General features: G+C 45.2%; 1 long non-coding RNA gene and 1 pseudogene across 1 annotated transcript; both read left to right on the forward strand.

Annotated features, from left to right (window-relative positions):
- The first annotated feature begins 1,571 nt into the window (after positions 1–1,571).
- LOC135050821 (uncharacterized) lies at positions 1,572–25,549 on the forward strand. Its single transcript, XR_010241849.1, has 4 exons — positions 1,572–1,751; positions 5,029–5,123; positions 9,197–9,248; positions 25,177–25,549. It is a non-coding gene; the product is annotated as an uncharacterized LOC135050821 (long non-coding RNA).
- LOC135052253 (5S ribosomal RNA) lies at positions 24,999–25,117 on the forward strand (annotated as a pseudogene).
- Positions 25,550–26,322: the final 773 nt, after the last annotated feature.

Raw genomic sequence — 26,322 nt, forward strand, 5'->3', positions numbered from 1 at the left:
AAGACAAAAATAAATATCTGGGACACCATCGGCGAGTCGTCACTGCAGTATCTGAAAACCGCTGGAGCACCAGAAACTGCATAAAGCGGTACAGTGGTTGCCGTAGACAGACCAAAAAAAAGATGGGGATTCAGCACTGACATGAGACAGGAACCGGAGGTGGTCCGCCTCTCAATTTCAAGTGGCTGCCCTGGTAGGAAGTTATAAAAAGGTGCATGAACCCTGTCATGGTCCAAGAAGTTCGCGGAGGTGTTGAATCCACCCGTCCTGCTGGCTTTCCCGAGGAGGAAAAACCGCCCAGAAGACGGAAGAAGGTGGCAGCATAGCAGTCCAAAAGGAGGCGTGATGGTAAGAATACATTCAGATGAGCTGTACTAAACTATTTTTTTTCTTTGCTAATGCGTTTGTTCTTTCTCCTAGACACGCCTGCCCAGAGGACATCACCTGCGCACAGACCATCACCTGCTCGCCGGACATCATCAGCGCCCAGACCAGCACCTGGGTGCCAAACTTCAACAGTACGCAGTACATCACCTGCGCGCAGGGCATCCCCAGCTCCTGATCTAACCTCCGGGAGCTCAGAGACTGTGACCCAAGAGCCTCAAGAAGACATTACCCTTGTGGACCCATCACCTGAGCTGTTTGAGTCGACAGGGTTGATGACAGCCGTGCAGACGCATCCAGCCATACCCAAGAAAAGTCTCCTGATTTGAGGCCCAGAGAAGCTCCTGGAGCAGCGGCACCACAGGATGCAGAAGGTTAATATATCAATCCATTGATTTTTTAGTTCACCATTTTGTATAGTTTACTAACTTATTATTTTTTTTATTTACTTTTGCAAACAGAGGTGCCACGGACCAGCAGTGGATTCACGTCAGGGATTGGTCCCTACTTCAGGCCGGATCTGTTACAGGAAGAGTCTGACGACGAGGTGGAATTGCAGCAGCCCGCAGTTTCTACATCCCTGTGTAATTATATGAAACAAATTAAAAAAAAAAAATAATCTTTGTGAACCTTCAAACATGTAGGAATGTGTCTTCTAATTTATTTCTAATTTTCTTTGCAGCTGCACAAATGAAATTGGTGGCAGACATTCAGCAAGGGCAGGATCCCTCAAATATTCAGAGGGTAAACACCCTGGCAACAGAGATGCATGACCGCCAGGAGAGTTTTCGGGATGTCGTTGACATCAGACTGGACGCCATTGAGAAGTCAACGGTGAAGATGGCAGCCAGTATGGTTGAAATGCAAAAGGCTCTTGCCGACAGCATGGCAGAAATGCGAAAGACCAGGCAGGCAGAGCACAGGGAGACTATGGACACACTTCACGTTCTGGTCACATCCATCAACCGGCTGGTGGACAACACGGCATGCCAGTCACACAGCGTTCACAACATGTCGGGGAGCCAGCGACATCCCGCAGCCAACCAACAGATCATCGCAACAATGCTACAGATCTACGACAAACTCCCAAAACCAGCTCATCAACATGCTGGTCAACCACCACATCCGCCACCACAAGCCACACTGACGCCTCCTGCCCTTGCTCCACCACAATCCTGGTATGGACAGTCACAGCAGTACCAAGGATATACAGGGATGTACCCCACTTACCAGATGCCTCCACCACCACCGGCCTCAACATCTACACCAGCACGGCCAACAAGGCCAATCCAATGCACTCAACAGCTGCCAAGGACACTGTCACCACCACCGGAGGAAGAGGGTCAGGACAGCCCCCACACACGATAGTACGTCGTATTATTTCATTATTTATAATGTTGGGTTTTTTCTGCTTCCCCTTTTCGCCCTCCCATTAGTTTTTTTTCCTTTGTATTGTTTCAATTTAATGGGGGTAATTCTGAGTTGATCAAAGCAGGAACTTTGTTAGCAGTTGGGCAAAACCATGTGCACTGCAGGGGAGGCAGATATAACATGTGCAGAAAGAGTTAGATTTGGGTGGGTTATTTTGTTTCTGTGCAGGGTAAATACTGGCTGCTTTATTTTTACACTGCAATTTAGATTGCAGATTGAACACACCACACCCAAATCTAACTCTCTCTGCACATGTTAAATCTGCCTCCCCTGCAGTGCACATGGTTTTGCCCAACTGCTAACAAATTTCCTGCTGCAATCAACTCAGAATTACCCCCAATATATGTTCTCCTCCCCCACCCCCTGATCGGGTACTACCAAGGAGCTATGTCTAGACATACATGCATGGGCATGTATGAGTGTGGCAATTGATGAAAGCTCCTTGGGGTTACATATATGGGCCAAAGAGCTAATTTGATACCACTTTTATTTTTTTATAAAAAAAAACCATTGGGGTGGCCTGACGGCACTGGGGAGAGGCCGCTTTTTCATAGAGCTCCTGCTTCACCCTCATAATTCTCCCCTTGCTGGGCTCCTGCCATTCTACAGCCCGCTCATTGTGCCTCCTCACCCTCCCTAACACCCTTCGGGACCAGCCGCTGACGGTTGCGGAGCCGGGGGACCGCTGGTTCGGTCCCTGCAGGTTGCAGCCTTGGCGTACCTTGAAGCCGGGGACTTGCGTATAGCGCCTACCCGGGTCTGGAGCTCCAGGCGCGGACGTCCCACGGTGACGCGCTCGAACATTGGGGATTGACTCCTACTACTCCCCCGCCGCCTGCTCACCTCTCTGGTCACCTGAGATCTCCAGCGGCCGGGAATACTGCTCGGGAGGGGAGCCGGAGCTGCGGGTGAGTGACGAGAGGGGCTGCCTCCTGGACGCTGCGGTGGCCATCTTGGATCCCCAGGCTCGGGCTGTCCTTGAATGCTGGCTGCCGCGGAGGACCCTGACTACAGGCTGTGTGGGCCCTGAACCCCTGTGTACCCCTTCTATCACATTCCCCTGCTGGGGGGACCCCTTGACAATGCCCATGCCGATGCTAACGGCGTTACGCTCCCTGTCACCAGCCTCTCCGCATACTGCAGAATAAAGCTTCAGCTTCAACTGTCCTGTGCTCCTAGCCCTGCGGGATATATATCAGCTCTTTTGAGGTAACCTGCTGCACTGCAGAACAGCCGCTACAAGGGGACGACACGTAACATCCTGGGATAGGATCAAGGTACTTTCTCCCCCTTACTGCTTAGGAGTCCTGCTACTACTTCTGACGGCCGGAGGCCTTCTACGTCTATGGGTGCTGCCTTTGCCTCATATATCAACATATATCAACGATAGGCTTATTGTCATCATTTCCTGCGGTCCCGCTTTGTCACGCTGCAATGTAACGTGGACACCTTCAACATATTGTTCCTTCACGTCTTAACTACACGGGACTTTTACCATGCCTCCCTACCTCATGAAGATGTAACTCTTTAGATTGTCCTTTTCACTGCTGTGACCCTCATCAATCTACTCTCTAAGCCGACTACTACTGCTTATGGTGTATTTCTATCTTTTGTAACCCCACATGGAAAAATTCCTGGTGTCCACACCTATGTCCTCCTCTGGCCCTACATCAGGCGTTCGTGAAGATACTTTCCACAGAAATTCATCCGACTCTGACTGCTCCACCACTCGTTCTCGCTCCCAACGGAAACGTACCAACACTGCGGCTACTAAACAGCCTAAAATGAAACCCACAGATATTGCAGCGGTACTGGGGCCTCTCCTAGATGAAAAATTGGCGGGCATCAAGGAGGCCATTGATTCCACCCTGACCCAACTGACCCAACATAATGGCCGTCTAGATGATGTCGAGCAGAGGGTCTCGACGTTGGAAGATGACCTGCAGTCTGCACAGACCACTATAGAGGCCCAAACTAAAGAAATCAAAGGCCTTACTGACAAGCTCGATGACCTGGAGAATCGGAGCTGTCGTAATAACCTGTGGGTGGTGGGCATTACAGAGTCGGTGAGGGGCCATGCGCTGTTGGACCTTCTTTCTACATGGCTGCCAGAAAAACGACATGGACCTCCACGGATCACCATTAGCCATCGAAAGGGCTCATCGTTTGGGTCCTGAGCGCAGGGACTCTGCTGGACGGCCCCGCCTTGTTATTATGAGAATTCTCAATTACACGGATAAAAGCAAGCTATTAGATCACTATCGCAAGTCGGAGTCTATACTTTACAAGGGGGAAAGATTGCTTATGTTCCAGGACTTCTCCACCTATGTCGTTAATAGGCGCAGAGAGTTCGCCCCACTATGCAAACAGCTGTTTGAAGATAAAGTCAAGTTCTCACTACTATACCCGGCCCGCCTTCGAGTCTTTCAAAATGGAAAACCGCTCTTCTTTGATGATCCACTGGCGGCGAAGGCCCACTTTGCTGCCCCTGATACTTGACTTTAGGTTCTTCTTTATGTTTGCTCTCTTCTTCAAATGTTATCACCTACGGGTCACGTAGTGTTAAGGATACACTGTTGGCATACCATATATGTATGCCAGAGGCTATGCCTCTACTTATTTTCTATTTGTTGAGTTGTTGTTCTTAAATGTTTATTTTTATTTCTATTTTGCCTGCTGGAATGCTCGGTCTCGATCCTCCATAGGTTGGCCCCTCCTTGCTTGCTGGGACTGGGAGGGACACCGATTTAATTATGATATTTTGCTACTCTACTCTCCTCATGTGGGGATAGGGTAGTATGTCTGACAATACCACTTCCCAACCCTCTGGCCCGGTAACCGCCCCACTTTTTGATTTTAATATAATATCCTGGAACGTGGAGGGTCTTAATAGCCCCATTAAACGTAAAAAGGTGCTCGCACACCTCTCCCGTATGACCCCTCACATTGTATTTTTGCAGGAGACACACTGGCTACACGACTCCTCTGTCTCCCTGAAAGCCCCTTGGATTGGAGAGTGTATCTCTGCTCCTTATACTAACAAAACTAGGGGTGTCGCTATCCTCTTTCATAGCAGTCTCCAATATTCCATTCTTAAAAAATGTATTGATCCCGAAGGTAGATTTATCTTGCTGGATGTATCTATTGATAACACGATTTATACCTTTTTGAACCTTTATGCACCTACTGGATCTAATAACCTTTTTTTTGCAGATATTCTTCAGAGAGTACTCTCTTGGGGAGGTCAGAACTTGATTTTAGGAGGTGACTTCAACACGGTCGTCGATCCGTCCATAGACAGATCAGGGGTGAGTACCAACAGACTCGGTCTGTCTTCCACTCTTCTTCTCTCCTTTTGTTCTCAACTTGCTTTACTAGATCCTTGGCGTATACATCATCCCCTCCATCGAGACTATTCTTTTTACTCACATCCGCATTCCACCCACTCTCGCATTGATTATCTATTCTTATCTAAACATCTGCTCTTTAAAGTATCTCACACCTCGGTCAAAGACATTATAATCTCAGACCATGCCCCTGTAACTCTGTCCCTACACTTGGCCTTACCTCAATGTATCTCCAAATGCTGGAGGTTCCCGGCACATCTCATGCACTCCGAGGACTTCTTGCTGCATCTTAAACATACCTGGCTTGACTATGTCGCTGACAATTTGGAACAAGAATCTAATACCCCACTTTTTTGGGGGGCCTCTAAGGCTGTCCTTAGAGGACATATTATTTCTTATGTCAACTCTAAACGCAAGAAATGCTAAATTGCAAGAGCTGAGTACGGCGCTCACGCTTGCTTATCGTACCTATATACAATGCGATAGTCCTATCCACAGGGAAACGTACCTCATGGCAAAACAAATCTATGACACCTTCCTTACGGAACAAGCCCAAATGAGCTATGACTATGGCAGGAATAAATTCCATAGGTGGGGAAATAAGTCAGGAAAGCTTCTGGCTAATTTAGTCAGAGGACCACGGAATAAAACATGGGTCGCTGCGTTGCACAGTTCTGGAACTATCCTTTCCAATCCCACTGATATTTGTTCTGCTTTTATGCGCTTCTATAAATCTCTTTATACTGCGGATGCTGATAGTGCGCTAGATGGCCAGTCCTTTTTGAATGAAGCACAACTGCCGGAGCTCACATCGGAGGAAAGAGACTTATTAGATGCTCCTGTCACCGATGATGAGGTTCAGGCCACCATTAAGTCCCTCCCTAATGGAAAAAGCCCTGGTCCTGATGGCTTTAGTGCCGAATTCTATAAGATGCTAATTGCTGACGTACTCCCTGTTCTAACTAAGCTATATAACCATGTCCTTAAGACAGGAGAGACCCCCCTCCGTTTTAATGAGGCAAGACTCATTGTGCTGGCAAAGCCTTGCAAGGATCCCACCCTGGTAGGCTCTTACCGCCCTATCTCGCTCCTCAACCAGGATTTTAAAATCCTAACTAAAATTATGGCTAACAGATTACAGACCTGCCTACCCCGCCTAATTTCACCTGCGCGGATGGGTTTTGTCAAGGGTAGGCAATCCACATGGGGAATAAGGGCAGCTCTGGCTGCAATATCTCATACCCATCTTTGTCAGGCCAAAAGTAATATTATTATAAATCTAGATGCAGAAAAGGCGTTTGATAAGATTGCCTGGCCTCATCTGGCTAGAGTGCTTATCCACCAACGCTTCGGCCCATTATTTTGTAACTTGGTGCAGACCATCTACACTAACCCTGTGGCACAAGTTTTAGTTAACAGTGTAGCATCCGCCCCCTTCACGTTGGAAAGGGGCACCAGACAGGGATGCCCGTTATCTCGCCTTCTCTTTAATTTGGCGTTGGAACCCCTTATCAGGTCTATTCTGTTACATAGGGAATACAAAGGCATTGCCGTAGGTGCTCGGGAATTGAGGGTGGTAGCATTCGCTGATGACCTTCTCCTCTTTTTGTCCAACCCCCACCTTTCGGTCCCCCAATTGATCACCACAATTGACCGCTTCTCTTCTTTCGCGGGATTTTCTGTTAACTATGGGAAGTCGGAGGCATTGGCCATGTTTGGACGGGCGAGAACAGGGTGGGGGGACACCTTTCCCTTTAAATGGGCGACTACTTATATAACTTTTCTTGGTGTTGCACTCCCCTCAAATCCCTGTCATTTGTATCGATACAATATTACCCCGGTTTTGCGCAAGATTAAAACTGAGCTAGATCTTTGGCAAACCCTTCCTCTGAACTTGCTAGGACGCTGCAACCTGTTAAAGATAGCTAGCTTCCCGAAACTTCTTTATGTCTTACAGATGACTCCTTTATTATTATCTAGCTCAGACCTCTCCTCACTGAATACTTCAATTACCAATTTCATCTGGTCGGGAAAACGACCCCGGATTAGTATGAAAAAATTGTCCCAAACAGTACTTAGAGGTGGAGTTAAACTGCCCAACATCAAACAATATAACCTTGCCTGTCTCCTTCGCATTGCTTAGGACTGGATCGGAGATAACAATTACTATACAGACTCCACTCTAGACTCACAATTCTGCGCTCCTCTATCTCTCAGTTACATACTGCATGCCAGACCTTCCAAATTGCCCTTAAGTATCACTAATAATTTATTACTATTTCCCATTATACAGGCGTGGAGAATGGCAAGGAAGCCTCTTAAGCTTCAATATTTCTACTCACTTTCGCTACCCCTAGTCGGCAACCTGGAGTTTCAGGAGGGGAGGGCCTTGAGACCCTTCACTACCTGGTATTCTTCTGGTATCCGTAATCTACGCAACTTGCTTAATACTTCCCACCTCCCATTGTCCTTTGCAGAAGCAAGGGATAAATATGGCTTACACCCTCGACAGGAGTTTTCCTACTTCCAGGCAGTCCACTATCTCAAAACTGTTTTGCCTAACTTGACAGCATATGATTTTCTAGATCCCCTTCTCATACTTCTCCGCTCTGGCTTCTATTCTGTCTCGACTATTTATGCATGCATACGCATAGAACTTGACCCTACTATGGATCTTCCAGAACTGTCCCAATGGTCCTCCCGCATTCCATCGGTCACTCCTGACTCCCTCTTAAATAATTTTCAGCTGACTCTGAAACTCATTCCAGCTAGCTCGTACCAAGAAATGGCCTATAAAATGCTCCATAGAGCCTATATCTCACCTAATCGCAGATGTTTAATGGGCATCTCGGAAGAAGCGAGTTGCACTAAATGTTTAACTGATGGGGCGGATCTTTGGCATTGTTTTTGGGATTGTGGTTTAGTTAAAGAGTTTTGGCATGAGGTACACCAATATGGAACTACGACGCTAGGCGTGTCTTTCCGATGCACTATGTCTTGGGCTCTGTTTGGATATTTAGCAGACCAGACGGACATCCCAAGGACCAACAAAAAGCTTCTTGTGATACTGTCAGCGGCTAGCAGAAAAGCTATTTTACAACAGTGGATTCATGATTCTACTCCCACTCTCTCAATGGTAACATCCAGACTATTCTTTTTGTTTACCATGGATTGGCTGGAGGCTTCCATCCACAAAGAAAAGCTCACTCCAACTCTATTCCAGTGTTGGGATAACTATATTCGGACACTCCCCATAACCACTAGACAAGCACTTCACAACTGCTTCCAATCTACTTCATGGTATTTACTTCACTCTATAGATCATTCTAACCCCTTAGGTCTTTGAATACCACACCTTTCTATCTCCTCTTTTAGCTCTTTCTTTTCCTTCTCTCTTTATTCTCCTCTATTACCGGGCTGATTGGGAAACTGATCTCTTAGATTTGTGAATATCTCTATGGATGGGTCGACGGCCCGTGACCTCTAGCGGGCATTAACTACTTTACATGTTTTCAGTATTTTTTATTTTCTTTTTTTTCTTTTATTTTGTTTTAGTTATTGTGTCTATATCTGGAGAATTAGATATAATATATTGGCATCAGCGGAAGACGTCTGTTTTACATATGTTTTCTTCTAGCCATTCTGCATTATGCTCATAAAGGTTATTCTCCGCTATTACTTGTTACACACACGATTTTTTCCATTAGAACGTTTAAATGTTTTATTTGAGGAAAATTTTGAAAATGGGTTCTGATTTCTCCTTGTTCAGCTATGAGTTTGATTATTCGATTTCTTGCGGCCCTTTGGCAGGGTGGCAATATATCTACACTATAATATCTTATTGTTTCACTACTCAATGTACCAAATTGCTGTTTATGCAGTTTCTTCTCTGTACTGTGAGAAATTGGAATAAAAAATATTTTGAAAAAATAAAATAAAAAATAAAACATTGGTGAAAAAGTGTGTAAATTATTCATTCACTTTTGTGTTATTTGACCATTCACTAGTATATATATATTTTTAATTCTTCTTAGGGATGGTTGATAAAGAGTCGTGGACAGCGTTGTTCGTGTTGTGCTTACAAAGGTGAGTAAAGCCATGTTTCACTATGGCCCTCATTCCGAGTTGATCGGTCGCATTGCGAATTTAGCAGAGTTACACACGCTAAGCCGCCGCCTACTGGGAGTGAATCTTAGCTTCTTAAAATTGCGACCGATGTATGCGCAATATTGCGATTACTAACTACTTAGCAGTTTCAGAGTAGCTCCAGACTTACTCTGCCTGTGCGATCATTTCAGTGCTTGTCGTTCCTGGTTGACGTCACAAACACACCCAGCGTTCGCCCAGGCACTCCCACCGTTTCCCCGGCCACTCCTGCGTTTTTTCCGGAAACGGTAGCGTTTTCAGCCACACGCCCCTGAAACGCCGTGTTTCCGCCCAGTAACACCCATTTCCTGTCAATCACATTACGATCGCCGGAGCGAAGAAAAAGCCGTGAGTAAAATTACTTTCTTCATAGTAAAGTTACTTGGCGCAGTCGCAGTGCGAACATTGCGCATGCGTACTAAGCGGATTTTCACTGCGATGCGATGAAAAATACCGAGCGAACAACTCGGAATGAGGGCCTATATACACAATTACACAAACCTTGTCCGGCCTGCCCTTGGGGAACAACACAGTCCAGCAAAACCCATTGCTGGACTGTGTGGTTCCACAAGTGCAGGCATGGCAAAGTGCAGAATACTGACACCACGACTCTTCCACTTTGGCCCGCCTACCCTTGGGGAACCACACAGTCCAGCAAAACCCATTGCTGGACTATGTGGTTCCACAAATGTTCTTGGAAAAGGAATGTGAACGTGACATCATTACAGTGTCCTATACTTTCGATTTCTCCGGCTGGGTCCACAGGTTATCCACAGGTTATCCACAGGATAACATTGGGATATGCCGGAGCGACAATGAAAATGGCACCAAATAGTCACAAGCTTTCTGGCCTCTCAGGATTTATCGATGCTCGTCCATATAATCCCGCCCACTGACTCAGTCAAATCAGTTTTTTGTTTGGTGCGGCAGGAGCCGGTCCATGGTCACAGGGCTGCTGTTATGGCAGCCCTAAGCTTTATTATTTTCTTTTTACAGTCTTACTATGTTTTGAGTGACCTTTCTTAACAGCGTCTTAAACGCATGCTAGACAGAGTCGCTCCAACAACTCTCCACCGGGTCACAACAGCGCTTACCTCTGGGTACTAGTGCTGTCTCGGCTGGCGTCTGTGTCGAATGTTCTAGCAGGTCCAGCAGACGTTATCAGGCTGTGGCCGGAGCATGGGGAGAAGGTAAGGCATCGGTTCCACTTACTAGGGGAATTCAGACACAGCCGCACTGTATTGGTGGAGACTACAAACAGTGGTTGATGCGCCGCCACCCTTAGGTGCTCCAGCGCTATGCTTTAGGGATCATAGGTGCCAGGACTAGGTTGAGGCTGCGATCCCTGGAGTTTATGTCAGCAGGGGGAGTCAGACGTTCTCCTGGTCGCCTCTCCCCCCAGTTCATGACCAGTTTCCGTGCGTCTCCCGTCCATGAACTGATTGCCTCACTTCTGGCTCAGACGCTACCACGAGGGAACGCGATTGCAGCTTAGGCCGCTGCAACTGTGTACACTAGAGTTTACCGCCAAGACCGGGTCACGGACAGGAGCGTCTGCATACACTAATTGTTCACTGAGCGTCTGTGTCCTTTATCAGGAACCGGCGCGGGATTGTACACTAGTAGCGTCTTGATCCACTCAGCGTCTTTCGAGCGTATTGATTGATCCTGGAAGTGGGGTGAGTCTCCCTGTATCCCACTCTACTGAGTAAGGGTTATACAGTACTAAAATTCTATCTACTGTGTAGTATAAATAGTTAATTTTGGTACACAATGCATATGAGGCCTGTACAGTACTGTGGTTTTCTGCATAATATGACTGAAAAACTTATTGAAATAGCTGTTTAAAAACAGAAATGTTAAATTGTACTCCTACATACTGGACAAGTATTTTTGTGGTTGATTATATACTCATATGACAATGGCTAATATTTAACATGTGACTGACTGCTAGTGTGATTGCTGACTTTTATATGTTTGTCGGTATTGTTTCTGAACCTCAATTCGGGTGCTCGGGTTGTGGTCAGATTGATATCACTTCTATATTTATATAAGTGATCTCAGTCACAGAGAGTGTAGTATATTGTATAAACAGATTTTCTCTGACGTCCTAGTGGATGCTGGGAACTCCGTAAGGACCATGGGGAATAGACGGGCTCCGCAGGAGACTGGGCACTCTAAAGAAAAGATTAGGTACTATCTGGTGTGCACTGGCTCCTCCCTCTATGCCCCTCCTACAGACCTCAGTTAGAATCTGTGCCCGGCCAGAGCTGGGTGCTCCTAGTGGGCTCTCCTGAGCTTACTAGTAAAGAAAGTATTTATTAGATTTTTTAGTTTCAGTGAGCTTCTGCTGGCAACAGACTCACTGCTACGTGGGACTAAGGGGAGAGAAGCAAACCTACCTGCTTGCAGCTAGCTTGTGCTTCTTAGGCTACTGGACACCATTAGCTCCAGAGGGTTCGAACACAGGCACCTGTCCTCGATCGTCCGTTCCCGGAGCCGCGCCGCCGTCCCCCTCGCAGAGCCAGAAGAACAGAAGCTTGAAGACAACGAAATCGGCGGCTGAAGACTCCTGTCTTCATTAAGGTAGCGCACAGCACCGCAGCTGTGCGCCATTGCTCCCAGCACACTTACACACTCCGGTCACTGTAGGGTGCAGGGTGCTGGGGGGGGGCGCCCTGGGCTGCAATTGAAGTACCTTTTGGCATAAAAATACATATATACAGTCTGGCACTGTATATATGTAAAAAAACCCGCCATTTTTTTACACAGAAAGCGGGACAGAAGCCCGCCACTGAGGGGGCGGGGCCTTCTTCCTCAGCACACCAGCGCCATTTTCTCTTCACAGCTCCGCTGGAAGCAGCTCCCCAGGCTCTCCCCTGCAGTATCCAGGTACAAGACGGGTTAAAAAGAGAGGGGGGGCACATAAATTTAGGCGCAAATAAGACATATAAAGCAGCTATTGGGTAAATTACTTATTATCAGTGAAAATCCATGTGTTATATAGCGCTGTGGGGTGTGCTGGCATACTCTCTCTCTATCTTCCCAAAGGACTTTGTGGGGTCCTGTCCTCAGTCTGAGCATTCCCTGTGTGTGTGCGGTGTGTCGGTACGGCTGTGTTGACATGTTTGATGAGGAAGGTTACGTGGAGGCAGAGCAAGGGCAGATAAGTGTGGTGTCGCCCCCATCGGGGCCGACACCTGATTGGATGGATATGTGGAAGGTCTTAAATGACAATGTAAACTCCTTACATAAAAGGTTTGAAGACGCTGCAGCCTTGGGACAGCCGGGGTCTCAGCCCGCGCCTGCCCAGGCGACTCAGAAACCGTCAGGGGCTCATAAACGCCCTCTATCTCAGATGGTTGACACAGATGTCGACACGGAGTCCGACTCCAGTGTCGACGATGATGAGGCACATTTACAGTCTAAAATGACCAAGGCCATCCGATACATGATTATTGCAATGAAAGATGTATTACACATTTCTGAGATAAACCCTGTTAATACCAAGAGGGTTTATATGTTTGGGGAGAAAAAGCAGCCAATGACTTTTCCCTCATCTGATTAATTAAATGAATTGTGTGAAGAAGCGTGGAGTTCCCCTGATAAGAAATTAGTGATTTCTAAGAGGTTACTAATGGCGTACCCTTTCCCGCCAACGGACAGGTTACGTTGGGAAACATCCCCTAGGGTGGACAAGGCGCTGAAACGCTTATCTAAAAAGGTGGCCTTGCCATCTTAGGATACGGCCGCCCTAAAGGAGCCTGCGGATAGAAAGCAGGAAGCTATCCTGAAGTCAGTGTATACACACTCTGGTACTCTACTGAGACCTGCTATTGCTTCAGCCTGGATGTGTAGTGCTGTAGCAGCGTGGACAGATACTCTGTTAGACAACATAGATTCCCTCGACAGAGATACTGTTTTGCTAACCCTGGGCCATATCAAAGACGTCGTCTTATATATGCGGGATGCTCAGAGGGACATTTGCCTGCTGGGCTCTAGAATTAATGCTATGTCCATTTCTGCCAGGAGGGTCTTATGGACTCGGCAATGGACAGGAGATGCTGATTCTAAAAAACACATGGAGGTTTTACCTTATAAAGGTGAGGAATTGTTTGGGGACGGTCTGTCGGACCTCGTGTCTACAGCGACAGCTGGAAAGTCGACTTTCTTGCCTCAGGTTTCCTCACAGCCTAAGAAAGCACCGTATTATCAAATGCAGTCCTTTCATTCCCAGAAAGGCAAGAGGGTCAGAGGCGCATCCTTTCTTGCCAGAGGCAGGGGTAGAGGTAAGAAGCTGCACCATGCAGCCAGTTCCCAGGAACAAAAGTCCTCCCCTGCTTCCACTAAGTCCACTGCATGACGCTGGGGCTCCACAGGCGGAGCCAGGTGCGGTGGGGGCGCGTCTCCGAAACTTCAGCAACCAGTGGGTTCGCTCACAGGTGGATCTCTGGGCTATACAAATTGTATCTCAGGGATACAAGCTGGAATTCGAAGCGACTCCCCCTCGCCGTTACCTCAAATCAGCCTTGCCAGCTTCCCCCATGGAAAGGGAGGTAGTACTGGCGGCAATTCGTAAGCTGTACCTCCAGCAAGTGATTATCAGGGTCCCACTCCTTCAACAGGGAAGGGGTTACTATTCCACAATGTTTGTGGTACCGAAACCGGACGGTTCGGTGAGACCCATTCTGAATTTAAAATCCTTGAACGCTTATATAAAGAAATTCAAGTTCAAAATGGAATCGCTCAGAGCGGTTATTGCAAGCCTGGAAAAGGGGGATTTTATGGTGTCACTGGACTTCAAAGATGCTTACTTGCATGTCCCCATTTACCCACCTCACCAGGAGTACCTCAGGTTTGTGGTACAGGACTGTCATTACCAGTTCCAGACGTTGCCGTTTGGCCTGTCCACGGCACCGAGAATATTTACCAAGGTAATGGCCGAAATGATGATACTCCTTCGGCAGAAGGGAGTTATAATTATCCCGTACTTGGACGATCTCCTCATAAAGGTGAGGTCCAGGGAGCAGTTGTTGATCAGCGTAGCACTCTCTCAGGAAGTGTTGCAACAGCACGGCTGGATTCTGAATGTTCCAAAGTCGCAGCTGATTCCTACGACGTGTCTGCTTTTCCTGGGCATGATTCTGGACACAGAACAGAAGAAGGTGTTTCTCCCGGTGGAGAAGGCCCAGGAATTAGCATCTCTGGTCAGGGACCTCCTGAAACCAAAACAGGTATCGGTGCATCACTGCACGCGAGTCCTGGGAAAGATGGTGGCTTCATACGAAGCCATTCCCTTCGGCAGGTTCCATGCGAGGATCTTTCAGTGGGATCTGTTGGACAAGTGGTCAGGATCGCATCTTCAGATGCATCGGCTGATCACCCTGTCCCCAAGGGCCAGGGTGTCTCTTCTGTGGTGGCTACAGAGTGCTCACCTTCTCGAGGGCCGCAGGTTCGGCATACAGGACTGGGTCCTGGTGACCACGGATGCAAGCCTCCGAGGATGGGGGGCAGTCACTCAGGGAAGAAACTTCCAAGGGCTGTGGTCAAGTCTGAAGACTTCTCTACACATAAATATACTGGAACTAAGGGCCATTTACAACGCCCTGAGTCAATCAGAGCCCCTGCTTCGAAACCAGCCAGTGCTGATTCAGTCAGACAACATCACGGCGGTCGCCCATGTAAACCGACAGGGCGGCACAAGAAGCAGGATGGCAATGGTGGAAGCCACAAGGATTCTTCGGTGGGCGGAGAATCACGTGCAAGCACTGTCAGCAGTGTTCATTCCGGGAGTGGACAACTGGGAAGCAGACTTCCTCAGCAGACACGACCTCCACCCGGGAGAGTGGGGACTTCATCAAGAAGTCTTCACACAGATCGCAAAGCGATGGGAACTGCCACAGGTGGACATGATGGCGTCCCGCCTTAACAAAAAGCTAAAAAGATATTGCGCCAGGTCAAGGGACCCTCAGGCGATAGCTGTGGACGCCCTAGTGACACCGTGGGTGTACCAGTCGGTATATGTGTTTCCTCCTCTTCCTCTCATACCCAAGGTACTGAGAATAGTAAGAAAGAGAGGAATAAGAACAATACTCATTGTTCCGGATTGGCCAAGAAGGACTTGGTACCCGGAACTGCAAGAAATGCGCACAGAGGACCCATGGCCTCTGCCTCTCAGACAGGACCTGCTGCAACAAGGGCCCTGTCTATTCCAATACTTACCGCGGCTGTGTTTGACGGCATGGCGGTTGAACGCCGGATCCTATCGGAAAAAGGCATTCCGGATGAAGTTATTCCTACGCTGATAAAGGCTAGGAAAGATGTGACAGCAAAGCATTATCACCGTATATGGCGAAAATATGTTGCTTGGTGTGAGGCCAGGAAGGCCCCTACAGAGGAATTCCAGCTGGGTCGTTTCCTGCACTTCCTACAGTCAGGGGTGTCTATGGGCCTAAAATTGGGGTCCATAAAGGTCCAGATTTCGGCCCTATCCATTTTGTTTCAAAAAGAACTGGCTTCACTGCCTGAGGTTCAGACGTTTGTTAAGGGAGTGCTGCATATTCAGCCCCCTTTTGTGCCACCAGTGGCACCCTGGGATCTTAACGTTGTGTTGGATTTCCTGAAATCCCACTGGTTTGAGCCACTTAGGACCGTGGAACTAAAGTATCTCACGTGGAAAGTGGTCATGCTGTTGGCCTTAGCATCGGCTAGGCGTGTGTCGGAATTGGCGGCTTTGTCATGTAAAAGCCCATATCTGATCTTCCATATGGACAGGGCAGAATTGAGGACTCGTCCCCAATTTCTCCCAAAGGTGGTATCATCGTTTCATTTGAACCAACCTATTGTGGTGCCTGCGGCTACTCGGGACTTGGAGGACTCCAAGTTACTGGACGTAGTCAGGGCTTTGAAAATATATGTTTCCAGAACAGCTGGAGTCAGGAAGACTGACTCGCTGTTTATCCTGCATGCACCCAACAAACTGGGTGCTCCTGCTTCAAAGCAAACTATTGCGCGCTGGATCTGTAGCACGATTCAGCTAGCTCATTCTGCGGCTGGATTGCCGCATCCAAAATCAGTAAAAGCCCATTCCACGAGGAAGGTGGGCTCTTCTTGGGCGGCTGCCCGAGGGGTCTCGGCTTTACAGCTTTGCCGAGCGGCTACTTGGTCGGGTTCAAACACATTTGCAAAGTTCTACAAGTTTGATACCCTGGCTGAGGAGGACCTTGTGTTTGCTCATTTGGTGCTGCAGAGTCATCCGCACTCTCCCGCCCGTTTGGGAGCTTTGGTATAATCCCCATGGTCCTTACGGAGTTCCCAGCATCCACTAGGACGTCAGAGAAAATAAGAATTTACTCACCGGTAATTCTATTTCTTGTAGTCCGTAGTGGATGCTGGGCGCCCGTCCCAAGTGCGGACTTTCTGCAATACGTGTATATAGTTATTGCTTAAATAAGGGTTATTGTTATGAGCCATCCGTTGAGTGAGGCTCAGTTGTTGTTCATACTGTTAACTGGGTAAGGTTATCACAAGTTGTACGGTGTGATTGGTGTGGCTGGTATGAGTCTTACCCTGGATTCAAATTTCCTTTCCTTGTAATGTCAGCTCTTCCGGGCACAGTTTCCCTAACTGAGGTCTGGAGGAGGGGCATAGAGGGAGGAGCCAGTGCACACCAGATAGTACCTAATCTTTTCTTTAGAGTGCCCAGTCTCCTGTGGAGCCCGTCTATTCCCCATGGTCATTACGGAGTTCCCAGCATCCACTACGGACTACGAGAAATAGAATTACCGGTGAGTAAATTCTTATTATTTACCATGTCTGTGAGCGGCAAAAGTGACGAGGATCCTTTATCAGGGACTCCTACACCCTTAACATGTCTATCTTGTAAAGCAGGGGTGTTAGCCCAGTATCTAACTTATGACGGGTTATGTGCAAACTGTTGTGCGTATCAGCAAAACAAAAGACAGGTTCTGGTTCAGCAACCGGTAGATCCACCATGGGCTGTGTTTGCACAGACTTTGTCAACAATAGCTGACAGATTAGCACCTGTAGTGCCACACCCGGGAGTAGGATACACTATTAACCCTTACATGCTGCTCCCTTCTTGTGGGTTAATTCCAGCAGCTTCAACAAGTAAGCAGGCTAGTGAAACCAGGGTAGATACATCTATGTTACAGAACTGAACAAAAGGTGTGGGTGCAAGGAGTGGGCGCTGGTCGGGGTGGGGAATGAACTGATGATTCAGCTGGGAAATTATGGGTATTTTTGAAAAAATGAAGAGATGAAAAAAATGGAGAAAGATACTTAGCTGGATGTTTTCAGTGTATTTCTGATTCCTGAGGAAAGGATGATGTTTCCTCCACCGATGGTGCGGTCAGACGGTGTAGTGTTATGAAAAAGAACAAAATAGCAAATTTTGAGTTTTTGGGGAAAAAATGGGGATAATGTGCACTTTTTTCTTCTTACAGGTGGAAAGATCTTTGGTGGGGGGATCGTACCTCACTTACACTAGGTGGGTATGGTTTAAAACACATATGGATATCTTTGAAAAGGGATGCTGGAATTTTCAGCGTACCTAACTTACAATAAAGAATGTAGGTATAAACACATCAAGGTATCTTTGTAAGCTGTGCTGCGTACCGGTACTCACTGTGGAGGGCGTATTCAGTCTGCGCATCAAGGTTTCTTTTATCCAATCAAAATGCTGATTCAGCCGCCCATGTTAAAAGGGGTTTATTGGATAAAAACAAGTAAATGAAATACAATAAAATGCAGGGGGGAGTATTGGCCACGAGGAGGGAACCGTCAGACAGGGAAACCGGCAAGACTATCCACAAAAGCTCGCATGGCCGGTACCAAATTAACTTAAAGAATTGCGTTTCATTCCCCACCCCGACCAGCGCCCACTCCTTGCACCCACACCTTTTGTTCAGTTCTACCCCTTTGGATTACTATCTGGGATTAATCCAGTGGTGCAAAAGAGAGGCAGCAGGTATTTTCACCCACCAGGAGCGCCTCACTCATTCTACCAAAACATTTTTTTCACATCTATGTTACAGACTACACAAGACGATACAACAGATGAGGATACAGTGTATTCAAATACCCCATATGATGACCAATCGGAGGGTTTCAGCTCAGAGGATATAGCTGAGTTTATTGATGCCATGAAGGCTATTCTGTCTCTGGAAGAATCAGCCAAAGCAATAATAAAATCTAAAACACCTGTGTTTAAACGTCCAAAAACAGTTAGGATTGAGTTTCCAGGGTCAGAAGATCTGACGGAAATTATGGAAGAACCTTGGGCTACACCCAATAAGAAATATAGAATTCCGTAAAAGTGGGATTCTTGCTATCGTTTTCCGGCTGAGGACTGTTCTAAAAGAGAAGTTCCTCCTAAAGTAGATGCACATGTCGTGCGACTTGTGTGAAAATCTATTTTACCATTGCCCTCTACCTCATTGAATGATGTCACAGATAGAAGGGTAGATGGTTTCTTGAAAAACATTTTTTCTCTGTCAGGGGCTATTGTAAGGCCAGCTATGGCTTCGGCCTGGATGGCAAAAGCAATGGTAGAATGGGCGGAGGAACTAGAGAAAGGCCTCTCCGCACCTACCAGGGAGCAGGAGTCTCATCAAGGCCATATAAAACAAGCTGTGCAATATTTGGAAGAAGCAGCAATTGATATGGGTATGATTGCTTCTAAAGCATCAGCCTTAACGGTAGCCGCTCGTAGAGCAATTTGGCTACGTACTTGGAAAGCGGATGCAGAATCCAAGAAAGCTCTGGAAGCGTTGCCTTGCGCTGGTAATATTCTGTTTGGAAAACAATTGACAGATATTCTGGAATCGGAAGCTGAATCCAAAAAGGTCAGGTTTCTGGCTAAGTATAACCCTAAACCGAAAAGTTCAATATTTAGGTCATTTTGATGGCAAAGTAAAGCAAGAGGAAAAGATGATTCTAACCAACCCCAGTACAATAAATCAGCTAGGGGTAGGAAGCAATGGGCCAATAGACGGCCAGCTTCCAAGCCAGAACAGAAGCCATCAGTCTGAGGGTGCGGGCCTCCACCTAGAGGATTCCAGGGTTGGGGGCCGTCTCCTTCACTTTGCACACATATGGCAGCAGTCGACGACAGATGCTTGGGTGCAGAAGGTGGTATCTCTCGGTTATGGTTTCCCTTTCAAGAAGCAGCCTCCTCAAAGGTTTTTTGCACCAGTCCGTCTCGTATAGAGTCAAAGGCCAGAGCTCTGCAAGGAGCAGTTCAGAAATTGCTTCAGTCTGGGGTAATTATCCCAGTACCCCTGACACAAAGGGAACAGGGGTTTTACTCCAACCTATTTTTGATTCAGAAGCCAAATGGATCATTCCGACCAATTCTTAATCTCAAGAGTTTAAATGAATACATTTGGGTTCCAAAGTTTCACATGGAGACGTTACGCTCCATAGTTTTGGCCATGGAACCAGGAGATTACATGGTATCTCTGGATGTACAGGATGCTTACCTGCATGTGCCCATAGCACAGTCCCATCAGTGTTACCTCAGGTTTGCCATCCTCCAGCAACATTTTCAGTTCCAGGCTCTGCCCTTTGGGCTAGCGACAGCCCCCAGGGTATTTACCAAAATTATGGTGGTTATGGCAGCCTATCTCCGCAAACTGGGGATAAGAATTTTTCCATACCTCGACGATCTTTTAATCCTGACTTAATCCCAGGAATTAGTCTTGGGCCATCTCCAACAGACAATAGCTTGTCTACAAAGACATGGATGGCTCATAAATTGGGAAAAGTCGTCTCTGAATCCATCACAACAGATGGTTCACTTGGGGGCCATAATGGATTCAAGTCTACAAAGAATAATCTTACCTGGGAAAAAGATATCCAAGGTGCAGGTAATGACTCAGGAATTGTTGCACAGTCACACAATATCAGTCCATGCAGCAATGCGAGTGGTGGGTCTGATGGTGTCAACATTTGACATGGTGGAATATGCACAATTCCACTCCAGACCCCTACAGCACCTCATTCTAAACAGATGGAATGGAAGACATCAGACAATAAAAAGACAGATGATAAAGCTTCCAGTAAACATAAAAAGGTCACTAGCCTGATGGCTACAGACGGATCATCTAGACAAGGGGAGACCCTTTTGGATAGCAGATTGGCAAGTACTGACAACGGATGCCAGTCTTCAAGGCTGGGGAGCAGTGTTAGAAAATTTTTGGTTCCAGGGAAAATGGACCACAAGGGAAAGTTGCCTGCCAATTAATCTGTTGGAAATAAGGGCCATATATCTGGCTCTGATTCAGGCAAAGGACATTCTGCAAGGAAGACCAGTCCAGATCCGCTCAGACATTGCAACAGCAGTAGCGTACCTCAACCATCAGGGAGGAACTCACAGCAAAAGATTGATGGAGGAAGTTCTCCTGTCTAATCAGGAGCGTCACCACCACTAATAATGGCTTTGGGAATCCCAATGTTATCCTGTGGATAACCTGTGGACCCAGCCGGAGAAATATACCTTTATGGTAAGAACTTACTGTTGATAACGGAATTTCTCCTATGTCCACAGGTATCCACAGGGATCCCACCCGGACGCACCTGATTTGAGGATCTTTACAATCACTAAACCTCTTCCCTCTTGTATGGAAGGGTGTGCATGTGTGTTCATATTGCCTGAATAGGGTTCTACATGATGCTCCTGCCTAACTGCTGTGAAAACAACTGATTTGACTGAGTAGGTGGGCAGGATTATATGGACGAGCCCGATGCATCCTGGGAGGCCAGAAAGCTTGTGACTATTTGATGCCATTTTCGCTGTCGCTGCGGCATATCCCAATGTTATCCAGTGGATACCTGTGGACATAGGAGAAATTCTGTTATCAACGGTAAGTTCTTACCATAACAGTATATTTTTTCAACAGATATCTACACAAGAAAAAGGAATGTATGAAGAACAAACACTTTTTTATTTTGTTTTATTACAATTTATTTTTTCACAATAGAAAATTCAAGTGTTTAATTTTCTTCAATTAATTTTTCAATTTAGAAGTTTTGTGTTTTTTCTTTAAATTATTAGTAAATGAAATTTACAATAGGGCATTTCAGGAATGTGGTGGTATTAAAGGTCTTCTGGTAAGCCGTCCATGGTAGAAGTGTCACTTTACATCCGGAGAGGGTACTTTTAACTTTGTGAGGGCTACTCCGTAAAACCTGTGGAAGAGAAATAGGATTAAGTTCAAGGTATTTGGAATCGTTACATCCCTCCTGGAAAAGAACAGGTACAAGCAACATTGCACTATACAAATATCTAAAGCACAGAGGTGAGATTATGTGAGTTCTAAAAATGTATACCATAAAAAAAGGTTCAATTGCAAATGACCTTAGAAACCTTTCTGTGAAGGTTTCAAGTAGAGAAGAGAATTATAAAAGAAAAAAGGTAGCGCTAAAAAACCTTTATATTTATCACTGCCAGCGGTTTTATAATCAATAAGTTATTAATATGCTCTCTTCATATAAAATCACAATCAGGAGGACAATCACACTTATAGGCATACATTTAGAAACAAAGATTCATAAAATAAAATAAAACAATATGTATCAAGCCAATTTTAAAAAAAAGGTTACTAAGTATAATTTCCTCCACAATAAACAAAGTAAAAAATGGATAGTTCCTATCCCAGGTGGTAACGGTAATTAAAGGACCAATATTTGTGGGGTTATTAACATTGGAGTCCAGGAGAAAACATGTATTGGTTCATGTGGTTTGGGATATTATATTCAATACCCGCCTGGAGAGTTCTATATATTGTGTCCGTGAGGATAATCCCGATGTTTGTGACGTTGGTTAAATCAGACAATATTCAGCTGCTGTTACTCACTCTATCCCAGTACACGGGGACCTATTGCAAAGTGGGAGGAGAAGGTCGTGTTCCGAGCGTCCCCGGATGCAGCGGCAATGGAATTATCAGCGTCTCCAAACGTCAGCAGGATAGTAGGTTTCCTCAACGAGTCCTCTCCATGGGTCTCCGTATCCGAACTCCAAGATAAACCCCAAATGATTGTGGTAGCGGGTGGGAGTCCTAGACGCGTTTCGTCACTTCCGGTGACTTTCTCAATAGGCGGTACTCCCTGTCATTAGTAGAATCCCTTTTATTTGTTGGGATTCACACACCTGTTTATAATTCAATATAATCACTTAAAAGAGAACACCATCATTTATATCTTATGGTCAGAGGAAACCGCTGGCAGGCTTCAAAAATGATTCTTATACGTATCATGTTATATGTTTTAAAGAAAAACACATTAATAGTAAATTTAAAAAAGACTATATATAATAATACAATGTTTTTAATTAATTTATTAATTGATGACGATCATAACTGACATTATATAGGGAAAAAAAGGAAGCTATTTAAATTTATACATTCATATGGTTCACTCCTAGTTCTAATCTTAATATGCCTATGAATATTTAAAGCAAATAATGGTCGAAAGCATTACCATTATCTACTTCTTTATTTATTTATTCGTTTATTTTCAAATGAATCCCATCATAAGAAATATATCTATAGACTTCTATATAGCATCCCTTTGAAATTGCTATTATAGCTACAAACGTGTACTTTTCGAGCTACCGGCCGATAGCTGATGGATAAAAATCAGCAGGTCCCTTATACTTAACAACATAATACATTATAACCAAACTTATCTATTCCTGCTGTACACTCCCCGAGCCACAGACCAAAGACACAAGATTTATATATATGCATTATAGGTTGAACATCCGCAAAACCCTTATATCTAAAGTCCTACTAATATACATTAATATTCTAACTTAACTATTGCATTATACATTATACCCTTCAGAATATACCTATCCCTCTCAAAGATCTATCTCGATGCATTCATTTAGTCCCTCGGGAACGAGGGTTCTCAATGTATGTATCCAGAAATGTTCCCGTAGGCATAACTTCCTATATCTATCACCACCTCTGGCTGTGGGTTTAATCCATTCTATCCCTGTAATGCTGAGACTCCTAGGGTTCCCAGCATGATGTTCTGTGAAATGTTTGGATATTCCACTGGTACAGGAAATTTTCAGGATGTTTCTTCTGTGTTCTAAAAACCGGGTTTTTAGGCTTCTCGTTGTCCTGCCTACGTAGATTAATTCACAGCTACATTTGATTATATAGATAACAAATGTTGTTTTACAATTAATGTATACTGCGATGTCGAATCGTTCCTCTATATTACGGGAACTAAAGTTTTTCACATTTTTATTGATATACGAGCAAATTATACACACTTTTGCACCACACTTAAAACATCCATTAAACCTTGTAGGTAACCAATTCGAGGGGGTGCTAGTTGTAGATGCCTCTTTTATACAATTGTCACCTGTTCTTTTATCAGTAAAGAAAATTGGTGTAAGCCAGTGTTTAAGATTTTCAGATATTTAAAAAATAACTTTAGGATTAGCTGAAATAGATAATTCTAAAAGAGGGTCAACTTTCAAAATCGGATCATTATTCCTAATAATATTCTTAATCTGCTTAGATACATTATTATATTTAGCAATAAAGGAGAGTGAATCTGTACTAGTCCTCTTATCTTTGTATACCAAAAGTTCATCTCTATTCAAACTTTTAGCTTCCATATATGCTGTAAGCATCTCATTGGGATACCTTTTATCCTTATAGGCTAGGAGCATTTTCTCTGCTTGTTAATAGTGTTGTGAAATTAGAAAGAAAAGAAATATCACCATCACCACTAAAAATAAAAAATAAGTCGTCTATATACGGCCATAGAAGACGAGATCTGCGCCCAAGTCCCGCCCCCACACATGCTCGTCCTCAAACGCACCCATGTATATATTGGCGATACTCGGCAAGAACCTCGTCCCCATGGCCGTCCCCAGTGTCTGCAAATAATATGAGTGATCAAATAAAAAGTAATTATGTGACAAAATAAAAGTGATAAAATCGATGACAAACCTACGCAGGCTCTCAGACATTAAACCAAACTCACTGAGACATCTCTCAACTGCCGAGGTGCCTTTATCGTGAGGAATATTAAAATAAAGTGCTTGAACGTCGCAGGTGACAAACCAATATGATTCCTTCTATTGGATTTTAGATATTTCATTTAAAATTGTGGTAGTGTCGTTAATATGTGAACGCTGAGAGACTGTGAAGGGCTGTAAATAATAATCAACAAAATGTGAAAGGTTAGCAGTTAGGGACCCAACACCAGAAATAATGAGTCTTCTAAGAGGTGCAGTGAGGGATTTGTGTATTTTCGGGAGGTGGTAATAGGTGGGTGTGACAGGGTGTGAGGGTAGGAGATAACCATATTCCTCTCTGGTTATAGTCCCCTCTGACAGAGCTCCATCAACCAAAGCTTTAAGTTGTTGCATATAAAATACAGTAGGATTATGATCCAATATGTACTAATTCCTGATAAACAGAGATGTGCTTCTGCTGTCCAAAAATGAAACTCCGCAGGAGTTGGTCACTACCGCCGTAGAGACTGGGGTTGGATGAGAGAGCACATTCGCACAGACATGCAATGAGTGCAAGGAAAGAGAAAAATAGCAATAAATGCCCATATGGCATGAATTGGGTATATAATTTATTTGGACAGCAGAAGCACATCTTTGTTTATCAGGAATTAGTACTCTCTCATCCAGCTGTTTACGGCCATACTCCACAGGAGACGCCTAATCCCGTCTGATCTTGGAAGCAAAGCTCTGGAAGGTCTGGTCAGTACTTGTTTGGGAGACTGCCAAGGAACACCAGGTGCAGTAAACTTGGCTGGAAAGCAGAAGGAACATTCCCTCACTTTTTTCTTTTCTCTTCTTTTGATATAGAAAATATTATCCTTAAAAGGTCCCACTGGAGAACACACGAGTCCTCTCTTCAAATTCAATATCTTATTTCGGCTCAAGTACCACTTAACTGTTCAATCAATAGCTTATAAATAATTTATCATTTATCTAGCAGGTTATACACTCCCGTCTAACCTGCTGCATCAAAATGCCTATGGTGACACCACTGTTAGACATCTATACAGAAGTTGGATTAACACCAAATTAGGCAACAAACCACTTATCTTACTGGTGCTAAGATTGATATACGGGATACCACTTTAGGAGATTTTAGCCATCTACTTATTGTCAGTAAACATATGCAAGGCTACTCCTGCTATTGTACAAAATAATTTTTCACCTTGGCAGTTTCTACTGTTTATTTAGAATACCATATCGTGTTTGTCACACTATATTTTATATGATTCTTAATAAAGATTAAATTTTATTGTCTATTAATTTTTCATATGAATGCCCCAGCACAGAGTCTTTCTTTTTCTCTTTTTTATTTTCTCACAGCTTTAGCATTCTCTGACAGCAAAGCTGTGTCAGGGAATGATGTGATATGTAGTTTCACAACAGCTGGAGGGCCGCAGTTTGGACATGCCTGGGTTACACCGACAAGAGGGTGTTTTGGCCAATACATCTCACCTGAAGGGTGTCTCTGTAAGGATGGCGGAGGGGCATGTTCACATCACAAGTAGGCCATCCATGATATAGCTGGGGCACTGTAGTGTCACTTTACATCCAGCGAGGGTACTGGGAAGGCTACTCCATAGGACCTGTGGAAGAGAAAAAGGATTAAGTACAAGGTAATTTGAAAGCGTGTCATCCCTCCTGGAAAAGAACAAGAGGTACCAGCAACACTTCGCATACAAACAGGTTACACCAAGAGGGAGTTTTGGCCAATACATCTCACCTGAGGGGTGTCTCTGTAACATGGTGGAGGGGCAGGTCCACATCACAAATAGAACGTCCATGGTAGAGGGGGTAAACTTGCAGAAGAACTGCGACAACCCAACAACAGAAAGCAACTTGTGGATACCAGGACGTCAAAGGGACAACTCTGTCATAAATAAAAAAATAAAAAAGTTTTAAAAAAATATGACAAACTGATTTTACATGTAAAGACAAATATTACAAGTATAC

This window comes from Pseudophryne corroboree, chromosome 2 (genome assembly GCF_028390025.1).
Source record: "Pseudophryne corroboree isolate aPseCor3 chromosome 2, aPseCor3.hap2, whole genome shotgun sequence".
In the NCBI taxonomy this organism is placed as follows: Eukaryota; Metazoa; Chordata; class Amphibia; order Anura; family Myobatrachidae; genus Pseudophryne; species Pseudophryne corroboree.